Source organism: Phacochoerus africanus, chromosome 5 (assembly GCF_016906955.1).
Source record: "Phacochoerus africanus isolate WHEZ1 chromosome 5, ROS_Pafr_v1, whole genome shotgun sequence".
NCBI classification, from domain to species: Eukaryota; Metazoa; Chordata; class Mammalia; order Artiodactyla; family Suidae; genus Phacochoerus; species Phacochoerus africanus.
The window spans coordinates 52,628,908-52,644,508 of NC_062548.1; positions in this window are offsets into that span (position 1 = coordinate 52,628,908).

The following is a 15,601-nucleotide window of genomic DNA, read 5'->3' on the forward strand; positions in this document are numbered from 1 at the left end:
GAACCTGCATCCTAGCCAGATGGACACTAGTCGGATTTGTTTCTGCTGAGCCACAACAGGAACTCCTTTAAGCTTTACCTTGATTGTACTTTTTGAAAATGGGAACGATGGCCACAGCCTTTACAATGCCCTTAGTCCAGAAGGATGGAGGGACAGGGAGAGACAGACAGCAGTGACTTCAGCTAGGGAGGCGGAATTGCAGCTGAGCTGCAGGCAGATTCCAATGAACGATAAACACTTTAGAAACATGTGTTGGCTAAATAAATCAGAAAAGTCATATTTCCTCAAAATACAGATACAAATATGCTTTTGTTTATCATACAGATAAACTCAAAACTTCCAAGTGACATTTAAAAAGGATTGTTTAAATAAGGCATAGCAAATACTTAGAACACAGCTATTAAAATAAGTGAGCCAAAGCTTCATGAATGAATATGGGAAAATGCCCAAAATACCATATTAGATAAGATAAAGAGAAAACTGCAAGTACACATATAATTATATATGTACATATATTTATATAATATCATTTATGTCTAATACAATAATAATATTTGTTAGTGAACACACAGAAGTCTAAAAGTAGGAATTCCCATTGTGGCGCAGTGGAAACAAATCCGACTAGTAACCATGAGGATTCAGGTTCAATCCCTGGCCTCGATCAATGGGTTAAGGATCCGGCGTTGCCATGAGTTGTGGTGTAGGTTGCAGATGCAGCTCGGATCCTACGTTGCTGGAGCTGTGGTGTAGGCCAGCAGCTATAGCTCTAATTCCACCCCTAGCCTGAGAACCTCCATATGCAGCGGGTGCAACCCTAAAAAGAAAAAAAAAAGCAATCTAAAAACAAATAAAAATCATTATAAATATTTTTTTAAATGGACATGGAGAACAGACTTGTGGTTGTCAAGGAAGAGGGAATGGGATGGATTGGGAATTTGGGGTTAATAGATGCAAACTATTGCCTTTGGAATGGATAAGCAATGAGATCCTGCTGTATAGCACTGGGAACTATACCTAGTCACTTATGATGGAGCAAGATGGAGGATAATGTGAGAAAAAAGAATGCATATATGTGTGTGTGACTGGGTCACCTTGCTGTACAGCAGAAAATTGACAGAACACTGTAAACCAACAATAATGGAAAAAATAAAAATCATTATAAATATTAAAAACATACTTTAAAAATACTATAAATCGTTGGCAGGTGTCTGGATGGGGAAGGGTTATGGACACTTTCATATCCCTTTTTTTTCTCTAATGTTTGACTTCTTGGGAAAGAATAAGAGTCTAAGAACAGCAGGCAATAACCATCCAAGAAGAAAGGTTGATGTAGCCTGGACACAACCTTTGTAAATGCTGGGTTGGCTCTGCCCCTCTCCCTCTGCCTCTGTAGTGTGTGTAGGGGGGTATTTTCTATCATCTACGCGCCCTAAGCCAGGTCTCCTTATTGTCCAGAGTAAACCCAAAGAAGGCTTCCACCACTGCCGCCCTGACTCCAAAGGTGCAGCCCTCACTGTCGAGTTGAGAAAGACCCTAAGATGCAGAAGGACCAGTGCCTGGAGCCTGACCTCCAATCAGGGCCCCGGGACCCTTCATTGGAGACCTTCCTCCACACTGTGCGAAGCCCCAGGTGTGGGGATGGCCAGGGCCAAACGGTGGATGAGGGTGACTTTCTTCTCTGAGCCCACGTCTTCTTTCTCTTAAACACGTAGATGCTTCCAGGATTTGGGTGTGGGTGTAGAAAAGGGATTTTATCTTACCGATAAAAAAAAATTTAAATCCCAGACAGACAATTTGTCTCTACCTCCAATTCCAGCCTTTTTTTTTTTTTTCCCACGTCTTTTGAGGGCCACACCCGCGGCACATGGAGGTTCCCAGGCTAGGGGTCGAATTGCAGCTATAGCTGCTGGCCTACACCACAGCCACAGCAACCTCAGATCCGAGTCAAATCTGTGACCTACACCACAGCTCATGGCAATACTGGATCCTTAACCCACTGTTAGAGGCCAGGGATCGAACCTGCGTCCTCATGGATGCTAGTCAGATTCATTTCCACCGAGCCACAGTGGGAATTCCTCCAATTCCAGTCTTTGAAAGACCCCCAGTTAACACCCCCTCACGAGGTAACGCCAGGCTCAGTATGTAATAGGAGGCAGCTCATGTGTCTCAGTCCAGCACTTCTGGTCTCTTAAGCGTTTTTTACTCCAGAAAAGAGAAACTGGGGAAGGTCTGCAGTGAGCTGTTCCTCCCCCTCTGACCTCCCTGGCTCTTTCGCTCTAGGGTGAACCTCCTCACCCTGCACCACCTCCACGCCTGGCACATCCTCACTGAAATGGTAACATCTCAAAAGGGAAATAGCAGGGGAGCTCATGTGCCACTTGCACATGGCTTGTGTGTGCGGCTGGGAGCCCAGGCCCTGTCCCAGGCAGCCCTCAGGAAATGAGTGCAGCTCTCTGAAGCCTCAGGACGTCTGAGCTGGGATCTGTCACCAGCAGTGCCCTCCCATTGTCGGAGGGCCAGCTGAGTGATAAAGAGATGTTCTCGGAAAGGGAAACCGTTGGCTGAACCAGGAGGTCAGGCAGGGGCTGTTTGCAACCCAGGGTGGGTTGGGGGTGGGGGCAGGTAGGCAACCTCAGGAGCAGTTTGGGGGGGCAGGGTGGGGGGGGGAGTCAGTGCAGCAAGGAGACATCTGGGCCATGTGGTGTCTGCAGGGCCACCTGCACTGAACCCACAGCGGATGTGATCAGGACACTCGGGGAAGACACAGGTCCTCAAGCCATCTTTCTGTGCCACAGCTGCTGGTGGGGTGGGGGGAGTCTTGCAGACAAACCCAGTGTTCCACCTGCCCACGCAGGTATGTCCATCTTCCCCAGCAGAGGACTCGATAAAGAAGCGCTTCTGCTCTTCTTCTCCTTCCTTTTCCGAAAGCAAGGGACTGCTTCCCCATAACCAGAGGGGTAGCACCATTATTTAAAGCTCAGTGGCAGCCAAGCCCCTGCAGATCCACAGAGCACATGTGGGAGTGTGATGCCCTAGGATTTGGAGCTGTTCCTCCAGGCATGTGTCACCCGAGGACTCCAGCCCCTCTTCGCGCCCTGGTCAGGCTCGGGGACTTTGCCATCAGGCTCCTCGTTTGAAACCTCCTCATCCCAGCAGGTGCGGCCGAGGCTCCTTCCTAGGAATCCTTCTGAGCAACCCGAGGCGGAGAGGAATCACTTCTACGCTCCACGTGACTTTGTTCATGCTTTTATTACGGCAGGTTAACCACTGCCTCACGGTCCAATGTCTGTCTCTCTCCTCCCCTCCTCCCCCCGCAACATCCCAACAAAAGTACGACTCCTTTGAGGACAAGGCCATCACCTTTAGCAGGTTTGGAGGCAGACCGATTATGGGGTTAAGGCCTAGGGAGGAATCTGTTGGAAGGAAATCAGAGCAGACACGTGTGGTTATCTCTGTCTCCAGACCCCCTGAAACAGATTCTGTGTGCTGACGCTTGGTGCTCTCACATGGTTAGGAGGCTAGTCTCGGATCAGGATGACAATGTACGCATCCACCATCCCTTTCAATAGAGACCTAGAGAGCAGAAATTCTCACCAGTCGCTGCAAGATAAAAGAGGAATGGTCTAGTGTGGTTCGGGTCAGAAAGGCTTTTCTGTTTCAAAGCTGAGCTGTGGCACCACGTTGGCAATGGCTTCTGAGAAGTAACCCTCACGTCGCCTCTCCCTTTTCCCTGCTGAAATGCTGGAGGACACTGAAAAGGCAGAAAATGTGCACTTCCCTCCAAGACCTGGGGCTGGCGGTGCTGATAGAGAATCCGAAGGACAGAAGTGACAGATGCAGCCCACAGAACCCAGGAAGGAAGACGGCTGCTCAGATGGGAAAACCCTGAGACCTTCTCTGCCCCATTTCAGAAGCCACCCTGGCCAGGATCTGCCTTCTCTGCATTTCCTCTTTCTTCCAACAGACTCCTTCTTCAGGGCTGAGGCCCCTGAGGGTCCTCGGTCCACAGCCTCCAGTCCAGGAGCCTGGCAGAGGGTGGCCAGGAGGCAGGCTTCGGTGGTCCAGCACACATCACCAGTGGATGCAAGACACTTGAGGGGAGAGAGGACGTTCCTGATGGGGGGTTGGGAGGGACAAGGATGGACAGGCTCCCTTTCCTTCCAGAAGACAACTGTGCAGGACAGAAAGATGGGTGGGTCATGGCAGATTCTGAGAGGCATGTGCATTAGTCAGATGGGGAGACGTGACAAAGGGGGCGGACTGGGCCGCATGACCAGAAACAAGGAGTTTGGGATGAACAGATACACACAGGCCTATGTAATACAGATTAACAACCAGGACCTGCTGCAGAGCCCAGGGAACTAGACTGGATATTCTGTAACCACCTATAATGGGAAGGAATCTGAACAACAGATATTTATGCATGTAAAACTGAATCACTTTGCCTTACACCTGAAACACAACATAATTGATTCATGGTTCTGGCGGCCTCAAGTTGTATGCGTCCTTCCTCCCTTCCTTTCTTCCTTTTCTTCCTTCTTTTCATTCTTTCTCTTTCTCTCTTGCTTTTTAGGGCCGTATTCACAGCATATGGAGGTTCCCAGGCTAGGAGTCGAATCAGAGCTGCAGCTGCCAGCCTACACCACAACCGCAACAACTCGGGATCTGAGCCACATCTGCCACCTACACCATAGCTCAGGGCAATGCCTTAACCCTTAAATCCTTAACCCACTGAGCAAGGCCAGGGATCGAACCCGTGTCCTCGTGGATCCTCGTCAGGTTCGTTAACCACTGAGCCACGACGGGAACTCCATATGAGTTCTTTCTATATTTTGGATATTAACCCCCTACTAGATATTTGATTTGCAAACATTTTCTCCCACTTGGTAGGCTGCCTTTTCATCTTGTTGATGGTTTAATGGGTTCATTTTACACCAAAGTACCTCAGTAAGAAGCCTGTCACCACATAGGTCATATTGTGATGTACAGGGTGGAGGTAAGGACTTTAGCCCATGAAACTGGGGGCGGCAGTGGGGGGAATGCAGTTCACTCCATGAGGGTGTGGCTCTTAGTGCAGACACTCGGCACCCGGAAGCGGGGTGTCCGATGCCCTCTCACTTCCGGGGGCTCACTCTCCTGGCACAGCCAGAGCTGTTCAATGCTTATCAGACACACAGGGCTGGGGGAGGGCACACAGGCACCCAGTGTCCGGGTGTGGCTGTGCGAAGTCCACTGATGAGCTGTTAATGACCACAAGGACACAAAACAAGACAGCAACAGCAAAGTCACACTTACTTCCATCATGCAAAAGTGAGAACGACACTCGGTTGTGAAAAGAGTGTGGTGAGGGAGTTCCTGTTGTGGCTCAAGCAGAAGCAAGCCCGACTAGTATCCATGAGGACACAGGTTCGATCCCTGGCCTCACTCAGTGGGTTAAGGGTCCAGCACTGCCATGAGCTGTGGTGTAGGTGGCAGATATGGCTCGGATCTCGTGTTGCTGTGGCTGTTGTATAGGCTGGCAGCTGTAGCTTCAATTCAATCCATAGCCTGGGAACCTCCATATGCCGCAGGTGTGGCCCTAAAAAACAAACAAATAAACAAAAAAAGAATATGGTTAGATGAACACACATGCATTGATGAGGGAAGAGCGAGATGACACCAGGATTTGGCAAACACTTTGGTGGTGAATCAAAGCCCTTTTTTAAAAACGTGATGTAATTTGACCTAGGATCCTTGCTTTTAGAAACTTTTCTTCAGAAGCTAAGAGGGGTTATTTTGAAATTTTCAATATTCTTCTCAGCGATGATACTAATAATGAAAAAAAATTATGAAACAGTCTCCACGTCCAATAAAAGGGGATAACAGCGTACTCATGTGATAGGGCCCTACACCAAATGAAGAGTTCTCAGATAACTGGTTTTGATGAAAAACAATTTTACGACATGATCGTAAGTGACATAAGCCTTGAACATACAACATATAAATAGTTTTAAAATATGCTCAAAAAATAATGGAAATCTTGGCAATTACTCTCTCTTGGTGATGAGAGATTTCCTTTTTTTTTTTTTAATTTCCGTATTTCCTAAACTTCTTACAAGGAATATATTTATGGGTTGAATCAATAAAGCACAAAGGACAGAATTATTTCAGCCTCGTATTTCCTTTCTGTTCACTTCTCTCCTCTTCATTGTCCTCAGGGCTGGAGATTGAACAGTGACTAAGTGCTCACAGAATGCATTACCCTCTTTTATTCATTAGTTTGGGTCTTTCTCATTACTACTGCATCCATTATAACTTTATCCATATCCTGACGCTCATGAAACTTACATGAGCATCTCGATGTGTTTAACCTACTGTCACTATGCAAGGAGGCACCACCTCTTTGCTTCAGCAGCACACGGCACCGGGATGAAAGGGCTCTCAGAGAATGGAAAATGGATTCACATTAAGATGTATAAGGGCTAGAAAAAGAAATAAGCCAGGTGGATTACTGCAACTTACAGACTATCTTTTTCTATATGTATCTTGCCATTTCAAACTTGGAGTTCCTCGATGGTAAAAACAGTCTGTCCTTCCAATAGAAATAGAAACAGAAATAGAAACAGGAGCGCCCATTGTGGCTCAGTGGAAACAAACCCAACTAGTGTCCGTGAGGATGTGGCGTCAATGCCTGGCCTCGCTCAATGGGTTAAGGGTCCATCGTTGCCATGAGCGGTGATATATGTTACAGACACGGCTCAGACCCTGCATTGCTGTGGCTGTGGTGTAGGCCTGCAGCTGCAGCTCCAATTCGATCTCCTAGCCTGGGAACTTCCATATGTGGTGGGTGTGGCCCTAGAAAAAAGCAAAAAAATAATTAATTAATTAATTAAAATGAGGTTTTGGAAGGAGGTTGTCCCAGGTAAGCCAGCTAAGAAAATCCTACCCATGGTGGTAGGTGGAGCATGAAGAGCCCCAAGCATCCTGCAGCAGTGCAATTAACTCTCGCCAGTAGTGAACTGGGCTGGGATGGAAGGAAACACACTAGGGTGGGAAATATCTCAGTGCTTGAGAAATTTCAGAAAGACAGGAATGAAGGATTAAAGGAAGGACATAAGAATGCAGGAAGTCTCAGGGTCAGAGGGCCTCTTGGTCCTGACAGAGTGACCTCTTTTCTTCAGCTGAAGGACGGAAGATGCTTGGGATCGAATCCAGGACAGATGAGCAGAGCTTCAGAAGAGGCTGAATTCTCAGCCCCAGAAGGTCTTGGATGCCAAGGTCAGGGCCCTTGGAAAGAAGGGGGACCTGGAACACAGGATGGGAATATCTGGGCTTGGGCACCTGTTTTGAATGCTACTCCCTCTGAAATCTCCGGGCCATTCACCTATCTTAGTCTTTCTTTTTAAAAGCTAGGATTTTCTCTCTTGCCGAAGGTGATAAGCACATCTGTGCATTCAGGATTGCACACACCTCCTTTCATACCTATTCTACAGCTGTCCTGGACACAAACCAGTAACCCGGGTGAAGTCATGACATAAACTTGCCGGGAAGGTGCTAGACTTACACAGATAGGGAACTGCTAGCCCCCAGAGAAGCCCCAAGACCAGCCAACATGAACCAGCAGGAGTGGAAAGACAGGACTGTATTTTGAAGGTCTGGATCAAGGGAGGCAGCAAAGTTGTATAAAAGCATAGTCAGGTGGAAACACTCTCCCAGGACACAGGATGTGGGATCTTGGCAAAGACCCCGGAAGACAGTGCTAATGCCACACTTGACTGGTTCTTAGAACCCCGGGGAAAGCAATGGCCCCTGTGCACGTGGTTGCCATGACAGGACCGGGACAATGGAACAGTGGATCAGAAGCTCGGATCAGAGGTTCCTGGAGGGAACACACCTCACGAGGCCGGAAAACCAGCTGGCAGACTGGGTTCTGTTGGAAGGTACCATTTAGCAAAGCAATGAAAAATGCACTGGTAGAGGAGCGACTGCATCTCTGAGAATTTCAGAGATGACTGTGATTGGCAGACCAAGGCTGAGCGTAGGCGGCGATGTTACAGTCCTGGGCTCCCTGAGAGCAACGAGGACGACAGGGTCCCAGCATTACAGAGGCTGGGGGTTGCAGGGGCTGCAATTCAACATCAGAGGCAAGAGGGGACAATTTTCATAAGAAAGGCAAGAGTAGCAGCAAAAAGCTGTGGAGTTAATAGAACATATCATGATTACAAAAAAGACAAAAAAGGTGATGTTCCATTGACAGGACAAAGTCAGACAGAGACAGAGGGCTGTGCTCAGACCCAGATCACATAGACTCCAGGAGAGGCCAGCTCCTACGAAGAAAACCCTGTCCCCTGCGGCAAATGCATTCACAGGTGGTCTTCCAGCCCTCTCCTAAAAGGACGCATGGCCCTTATCTGAGCAGTCACCCAAGGCGAAAGGAAAAAACCTAAGTATGTCAATGGCTGTGATACAGTGGCAGAGCTGGTAAGATACTCTGAGCATCACCAGGGTTAGAGGAGGAGGAACCTGGTCACAAATGGATCCTGACTCAGCTCTGCTGACAGTGAGTCTGTGACCTACCCAGGGGTCACCTCTCCTCCCCCAAGTGATAACTATAAAGGACTGACAGAGAGCTGACAGGAACCATGCCCTGATTCCTGGGCACATGAAGGGATGGCTCTCAAGGTGGGGAGAGCCACATGAATGACTCTGACCACTGCCTCCCGCCCATGCTGCCAACACTGCAGCCCCAAAGATGGCTTTGCACCCTGGTGGAACCACCTTGAAAACCATACTAGATGTACCAATGCTGGTCCTCAGTGCAAGCCCACCAGATGGCCAGCTTAGCCCCTAAACATCCAGACAGACCGTAGAGGCTGACAGCAGAGGATGACAAAGCCAGCCATGAAATAATTCTGGTTGCTGCAGTCTGAGCCAGGCATGGCATCTTCCGCCAGTGAAGATAAAAGCCATCCTCACTTCAAAGTCTTGGGGACCACTGGCACTTCTGACCAAATCCAGGAGTTCCCACAACCCAGGCAGTTTCAATAATTCCCCAGAAAAATTCACAGACCTCACTGAAAGTACTGTACTGACCATGAAGGTTGTATCATAAAGCATGAGATCAGGATGAGCCCAGTGAGAGGACATCTGGGCTCCGTCAGGGGAGCCCTGGGTGTGCAGATCCCCGAGCCCCCTCCTCTCAGGATCCGGATCTGTCACCCTCCCAGAACGTCACTGTGCTTGTCACCAGGACGCCACGGACCCAGAGCCTTCACCGGGCGCAAATGATGGACTCACTGGCCGAGTGGCTGAGCTCGATGTCACAGCACTGCGTTTCATCCAGGATTCCTATAACTCTCTGAGGGAGGGGCGCTGCCCAGCCCCCAGCCCTTAGCTTTCCGTGCACAGGACTCTGCATGGCCAGCTCTGTCCTCAATGACAGTGATCCACTGCAACCGAGGGAGGGGAGTCAGTGGTATCTGAAGACGGGGTACCCTTGGTCAAGTCTGAGTGGAGTCGCGCCAGGAACCCCACACACACCCTCCAGGCTTCCAGCCAGAGGTATCCTCTGCAGGGGAGGGGGTGTCTCAGCAGCATCTTTGGGAATCATTCCTGAAGACCAGATGTGGAAAACAGGCACAGCCTGACGTCGTGGCAAAGCTGAGCTGCCCACATCACAAGTGACAGCTGGTCGGCCCTTGGGCTCCCTAGGGTCCATAGGGAGGCACCCAGGGGCAGCCGCGTGAGGCCCAGTGAAGAAGCCATGTGCAAAGGGAGGGCTTTGAACCATGGATACAGTCAGAAAGCAGGTCCCACAGGACGCCTGGACCCAAATGGCCTTGAAGGTTGGTCCAGCTGAGGCCAAGGCAGCCGGCCTTGAGGCAGCTTCCCCCAGATGGGCTGAGATGGGGGCTGGGCAGCCAACACTGCAGACAGTGGCCAAGGATGAGCCCTGCATCCACCCCAGCACCTGTCTTCGCAGGCCTGGGGCCACCACACCAGTGGGCAATCCAGTAGCCCAGTAGATGTGACAGAGGCCTGACCCCACACCTGGCCAGGGAGCATTCCTGGGTGGGCTGGCCTGTGCCCTGGCCAGGGCATCCTGCTGCGCAGCACTCTGTCCTCATAAACCCACCACCTACAGTCCCTGGATCTCCACAGAGGAGCCAGCGTGGACCAGGCTCAGGTGGGACCTTCTGCTCTGAGGAGGTCCCTCCTGGCGAGTGGCTGAGGACAGCTTTCAGGGTGTGGCCTGTCCGCTCTTCCTGGGCCTGTTCGGAAGGACAGACAGATGAGCAGGGTTCAGCTCCCGGCCTCTCCTGCCGACTCTGTTTCCCCAGCTGAGGGGCGGGAGGCCTTCCACTGGCAACAGCACTGCTGCCTCTGGGCCGATCGGAAGGGACCCCTCCATGATGCTCTTCTGCAGAAATCTCTGAAATCTCTGCTGTCACCTTTCCTTTGTTTAGTGACATTTACTGAGTTCCTATCAGGACTCGCGTGAAAGGCTGTTCACTTGTCCCCTGACTCCCAAGTGCCCTCATGTGACAGGGGTCCAGCCACCACCAGGCTGACTGTCTACACCACTCACAAGCCTGGTGTGCATCAAATGTCCCCATGTAAAATACAGAATCTTTATTTTTATTTTTGGCCTCATGTGGAAGTTCCCGGAACAGGAATCAAACCCACGCCACAGCAGCAACCCGAGTGGCTGCACTGATAACTCTGGATCCTTAACCCACTGTAGCACAAGGAAACTCCAAAACTCAGATGCTTCAAAACCACTTATTTCCAAGACTGAGACTCCTAAACTGGGTGACCATTAGCAGAAATACTAGAAAGAATATTGTATATATTTTCAACATTGAAATTGGACTGTTATGAATCATCAGTAAGCTAAAAAATATAACTTTTTAATTATTTGTATTATAAATTATAAATTAAGAGGTAGAAACTTCTATATATAAAATAAGCTACAAGGATATATCGTATGGAATGGGGACTCTGGCTGATATTTTATCATAACTTTAAGTGGAATACTGTCTATAAAAATTTTGGTTGTACATACCTGTAACTAATATATTGTAAATCAATTATACCTCAATCAAATATTTATAAATCAAAGCTGACATAACACGTAAAGGAAGAAACGCCTTTTGACAGGGCTTTCCCTTTCAGAATCCCCCCAGCAACTTTTTATTGATATGGGGCTGACGGTTTCTAGCCTGGACCCTCAAGTGCCAGGAAGCACACACAGCTCTTGCCTGTTGGTCTAACTTCAGAAGACAGCGGCAGTGGAGGTGGGGGATCCCACACCGAAACCGGAAATGAGAAGGGGGCGTAGAAACTTCTCCCCCACCCTCCATCCAAGTTCTTGCCAGAGAGCTTCAATTACGACAAATAAAGCACACACTCGGTACCTTTGTCAGATCAGATGCCTGCCAGTGCTCCTGTGTATGGTTCAGAGACCAGGAAAATATTTTCACCGAAGGTAAAATTGCGCTTTGAACTCTTAACCTAAGATCTCCCAGTTGTGATCACATTCATAGAAGCTGGTTCTTCACCTATTTGGAGTCACAACCAGTGCTCGGCCCCTCTCCTCATGGCCATGCACAGTGAACCCTCCAACATTTTCAGGCACCTTAAGAGGCCTCATGGTATTCAGAAGTTCCCTGTGCTGCCCTGACCCCAAGACAAGCATCCCAGACTCCCAGAGCGCCTACCTACCAGGTAAGCGCCCAGCTTTCTCTGATGGGGCAGAAAGGCAGCATCTGCACCTACTGTGCCCTGGAGCTGCAGGAACACGACCCTGAGACGCATTCTGTGCAGGTGGAGGAACCAGAGCATGTGTGTGAGCTGCAGCTTCCATCATTCGGTGGCCTCAGGGATAAGAGGAAGCACAGGAGTTCCTGTCATGGCGCAGTGGTTAACGAATCCGACTAGGAACCATGAGGTTGTGGGTTCGGTCCCTGCCCTTGCTCAGTGGGTTAACGATCCGGCGTTGCCGTGAGTTGTGGTGTAGGTTGCAGACGCGGCTCGGATCCTGCGTTGCTGTGGCTCTGGCATAGGCTGGCGGCTACAGTTCCGATTCGACCCCTAGCCTGGGAACCTCCATATGCCGTGGGAGCGGCCCAAAGAAATAGCAAAAAGACAAAAAAATAAAAAAAAAAAAAGAGGAAGCACATTGGCCTGTTACCAGAAGTAGGTGTGTGACCACTGAGCTTCAGAGGCCGTTATCAATTTCACGTGTCCAGTCTCATAAAACATCAACTGTGTCATTCTAAGACCTTTGGAGATGTTTTCCTCCCAAGACTACATAGTTTAAGAAATAAAAGGGGACCAGGTGGCTTAACTTGCCACACCCACTGACACGCTCCACCACCAACAGTGTCTACCTAATGATCACCCTTCAAAAGCCCGGGACGAAGTGTGATGTCTAGTCTCTCAATAATCCAAGTTGATGTCACCTTGTCAGAGAAGGAAACTGTCAGAGAGGAAACTCTGACATAGACTCCGAAGCTGACAAGTGGTTCTGACTCATTCATCTCTGGAAAAAATTCTTCAGATCTAGGTAAGACTGTTTACACTTTTTTCTTCTTTTCTTTTCTTTTTTTTTTTTTTTTTTGTCTTTTTAAGGACACACCTGAAGCATATGGAAGTAACCAGGCCTGGGATCGAATTGGAGCTGCCACACAGCCACAGCAACGTGGGCTCCAAGCCTCATCTGTGACCTACACCACAGCTCATGGCAACACTGGATCCTTAATCCACTGAGCAAGACCAGGGATTGAACCTGCATCCTCATGGACACTAGTCGGGTTCGTTAACCAGAGCCACAACAGGAACTCCAGGTAAGCCTGTTTAGAGACGATGATTTTCACAACCTGTAAATAAGGAAACGTCTGCTTGTCCCCATTCATGAAATTTTCTCCCTGATTCCTTTGATTTGTTTCTTTTTCTTTTTTTAATTATAGTTGATTTACAATATTCTGCCAATTTCTGCTGTACAGCAAAGCGACCAAGTCATACATATATACACATTCTTTATCTCACATTATCCTCCATCTATTTAATTCTTGCCTTAAGTACTGACAGTACTGCCTGAGGAGAGGTGAGGTGTCTTTCAGGAACAGCATACGTCCAGCTGCCTCCAGGAAGCCTCCCAGGGACATGCAAATCTGCCCACCGCTCTCCCCTTCTCTAAAATCCGCATGGCAGCCAGAGTCCACAGCACTCCTTTAAAAACTGACTGTATAAAACTTGGTTTCCAGCACAGCTGCTATCAGCCCAATCCATTTGTCTATCTCCTGGAGACAGAACTCCAGCTATGGGATGTCCACTTCAGGGATAGTCAAATGATTAAACACAGTTTTCTGATCATTCAGAAATGGATTTAGAAGGCAGAGTTCATCCACAATGTACCAATTCATTTTATGAACAGTGACTGTGAAATTCCTACCGTAATTCTCTCAGTGCTGACCCAAGTTGAACTGCTATCTTATCTAAAACCATCCCTTGAGTAGGATTTCATAAAATATGGTTGAGGTACTATATATATATATATATATATATATATATATATATATATACTAAGCTATGGTAGATTCATAAATATATGTAGAATCTTGGTAAGCACAGGCTAGAGATACACAACTAATTAGCTTCTGAGTTTGACAGCCTACTGAGAAGTGGTAACAATCATATAGCATTCTGAAAAACCTCCCTTTCCTAATTTTATTTATTTATTTATTGTTTTTTGGGGGGCTGCACCTGCGGCATATGGACGTTCCCAGGCTAGGGGTTCCAATCGGAGCTGCAGCCACCAGCCTACACCACAGCCACAGCAATGAGGGATCCGAGCCGCATCTGCGATCTACACCATTGCTCACAGTAATGCCCAATCCTTAACCACTGAGCTAGGCCAGGGATCCAACCTACATCCTCATGGATTCTAGTCGGGTTTGCTAACTGCTGAGCCACAAAGGGAACTCCTCCCTTCCTGAATTTAAAAGTTATTAAAACATGCTACTTATAAACCAGTTTACAGAAAAATAAGAAAATAATTTTCATTTTTAAATGCAATCTGCAGAAAACATAGATGAGCTCAAAATGTATGTTGAAGAATATTTGTTCTCAGGAGTTCCCATCATGGCTCAGTGGTTAAGGAACCCGACTGGGAACCATGAGGTTGTCAGTTCCATCCCTGGCCTTGCTCAGTGGGTTAAGGATCCAGCATTGCTGTGGCTGTGGTTAGGCCAGCAGCTGCAGCTCTGATTCGACCCCTAGCCTGGGAACCTCCATATGCCGTGGGTGCGGCCCTAAAAAGACAAAAGACAAAAAAAAAAAAAAGAGTATTTGTTGTCAGATTATATATAAGATTAAAAAACGGGAAACATTATAAAGTTTCAAGAAACAGGGTTAATACAATGCAATATTATACACTCATTAAAAGGGTGTTTCAGCAGAATTTTTCACGACACGGTGAAATGTTCAAAATTACATTAAATTTTAAAAAGTAGATTAGAGCACTATGTACAGTATGGCTTCTTATTTATTTTATTATTATTTTTTTTTGTCTTTTTGTCTTTTTAGGGCCGCACCCACAGCATATGGAGGTTCCCAGGCTAGGGGTCCAATCGGAGCTGTAGCCACCGGCCTACACCACAGCCACAGCAACGAGGGATCTGAGCCACATCTGCGACCTACACCACAGCTCACGGCAATGCCGGATCCTTAACCCACTAAGTGAGGCTAGGGATGGAAGCTGCAACCCTATGGTTACTAGTTGGATTCGTTAACCACTGTGCCACAAGGGCAACTCCGCTTCTTATTTATTTTAATGTATAAGATTTCAAAGAAAAAAAACAAATTTAAAAAGCATTAACTGTGGAGTTCCCGTCGTGGCGCAGTGGTTAACGAATCCGACTAGGAACCATGAGGTTGCGGGTTCAGTCCCTGCCCTTGCTCAGTGAGTTAACGATCCAGTGTTGCCATGAGCTGCAGTGTAGGTTGCAGATGCGGCTTGGATCCCGCGTTGCTGTGGCTCTGGCGTAGGCCGGTGGCTACAGCTCCGATTTGACCCCTAGCCTGGGAACCTCCATATGCCGATGGAGCGGCCCAAGAAATAGCAAAAAAAAAAAAAAAAAGAACTATTTGTTCTAGTTTGGCAACATTTTTGTAAATTTAAAATTATTTCAAGATGAAGAGTTTGAAAATTAGGATGATTTCAATAACAAGGTATTGTATTTTATATTCTTCAATGCCACGGTTGTAGAAAATTGAACAGCAGATAAAAATATCACGACTCATTGATCCATCATAAGAAGATACATTCCTATTGTCTTTGCTCTTTAATGGATATCTCTGAAGACATTTAAAGGCAAGAAGCCGTGTAGATCTAAAGAGAAACTTGCAGTGCCTGCAGGGTTGATTCCAGTGTATGACCCTGAGCTCTCACACAGGACCCTCAATAGCCATACTTGCAGTGTTCTGACTCAATTAAATCCACATGTTGAAACGTGGCAGGACAGCAGACCACCATCAGACATGCCAAAGACGGCCTTTTCCCAACTGCTCAGAGCAAGCTTCCAGCCTGGAAACCACTGCCAACCCATCTGGAGAACCT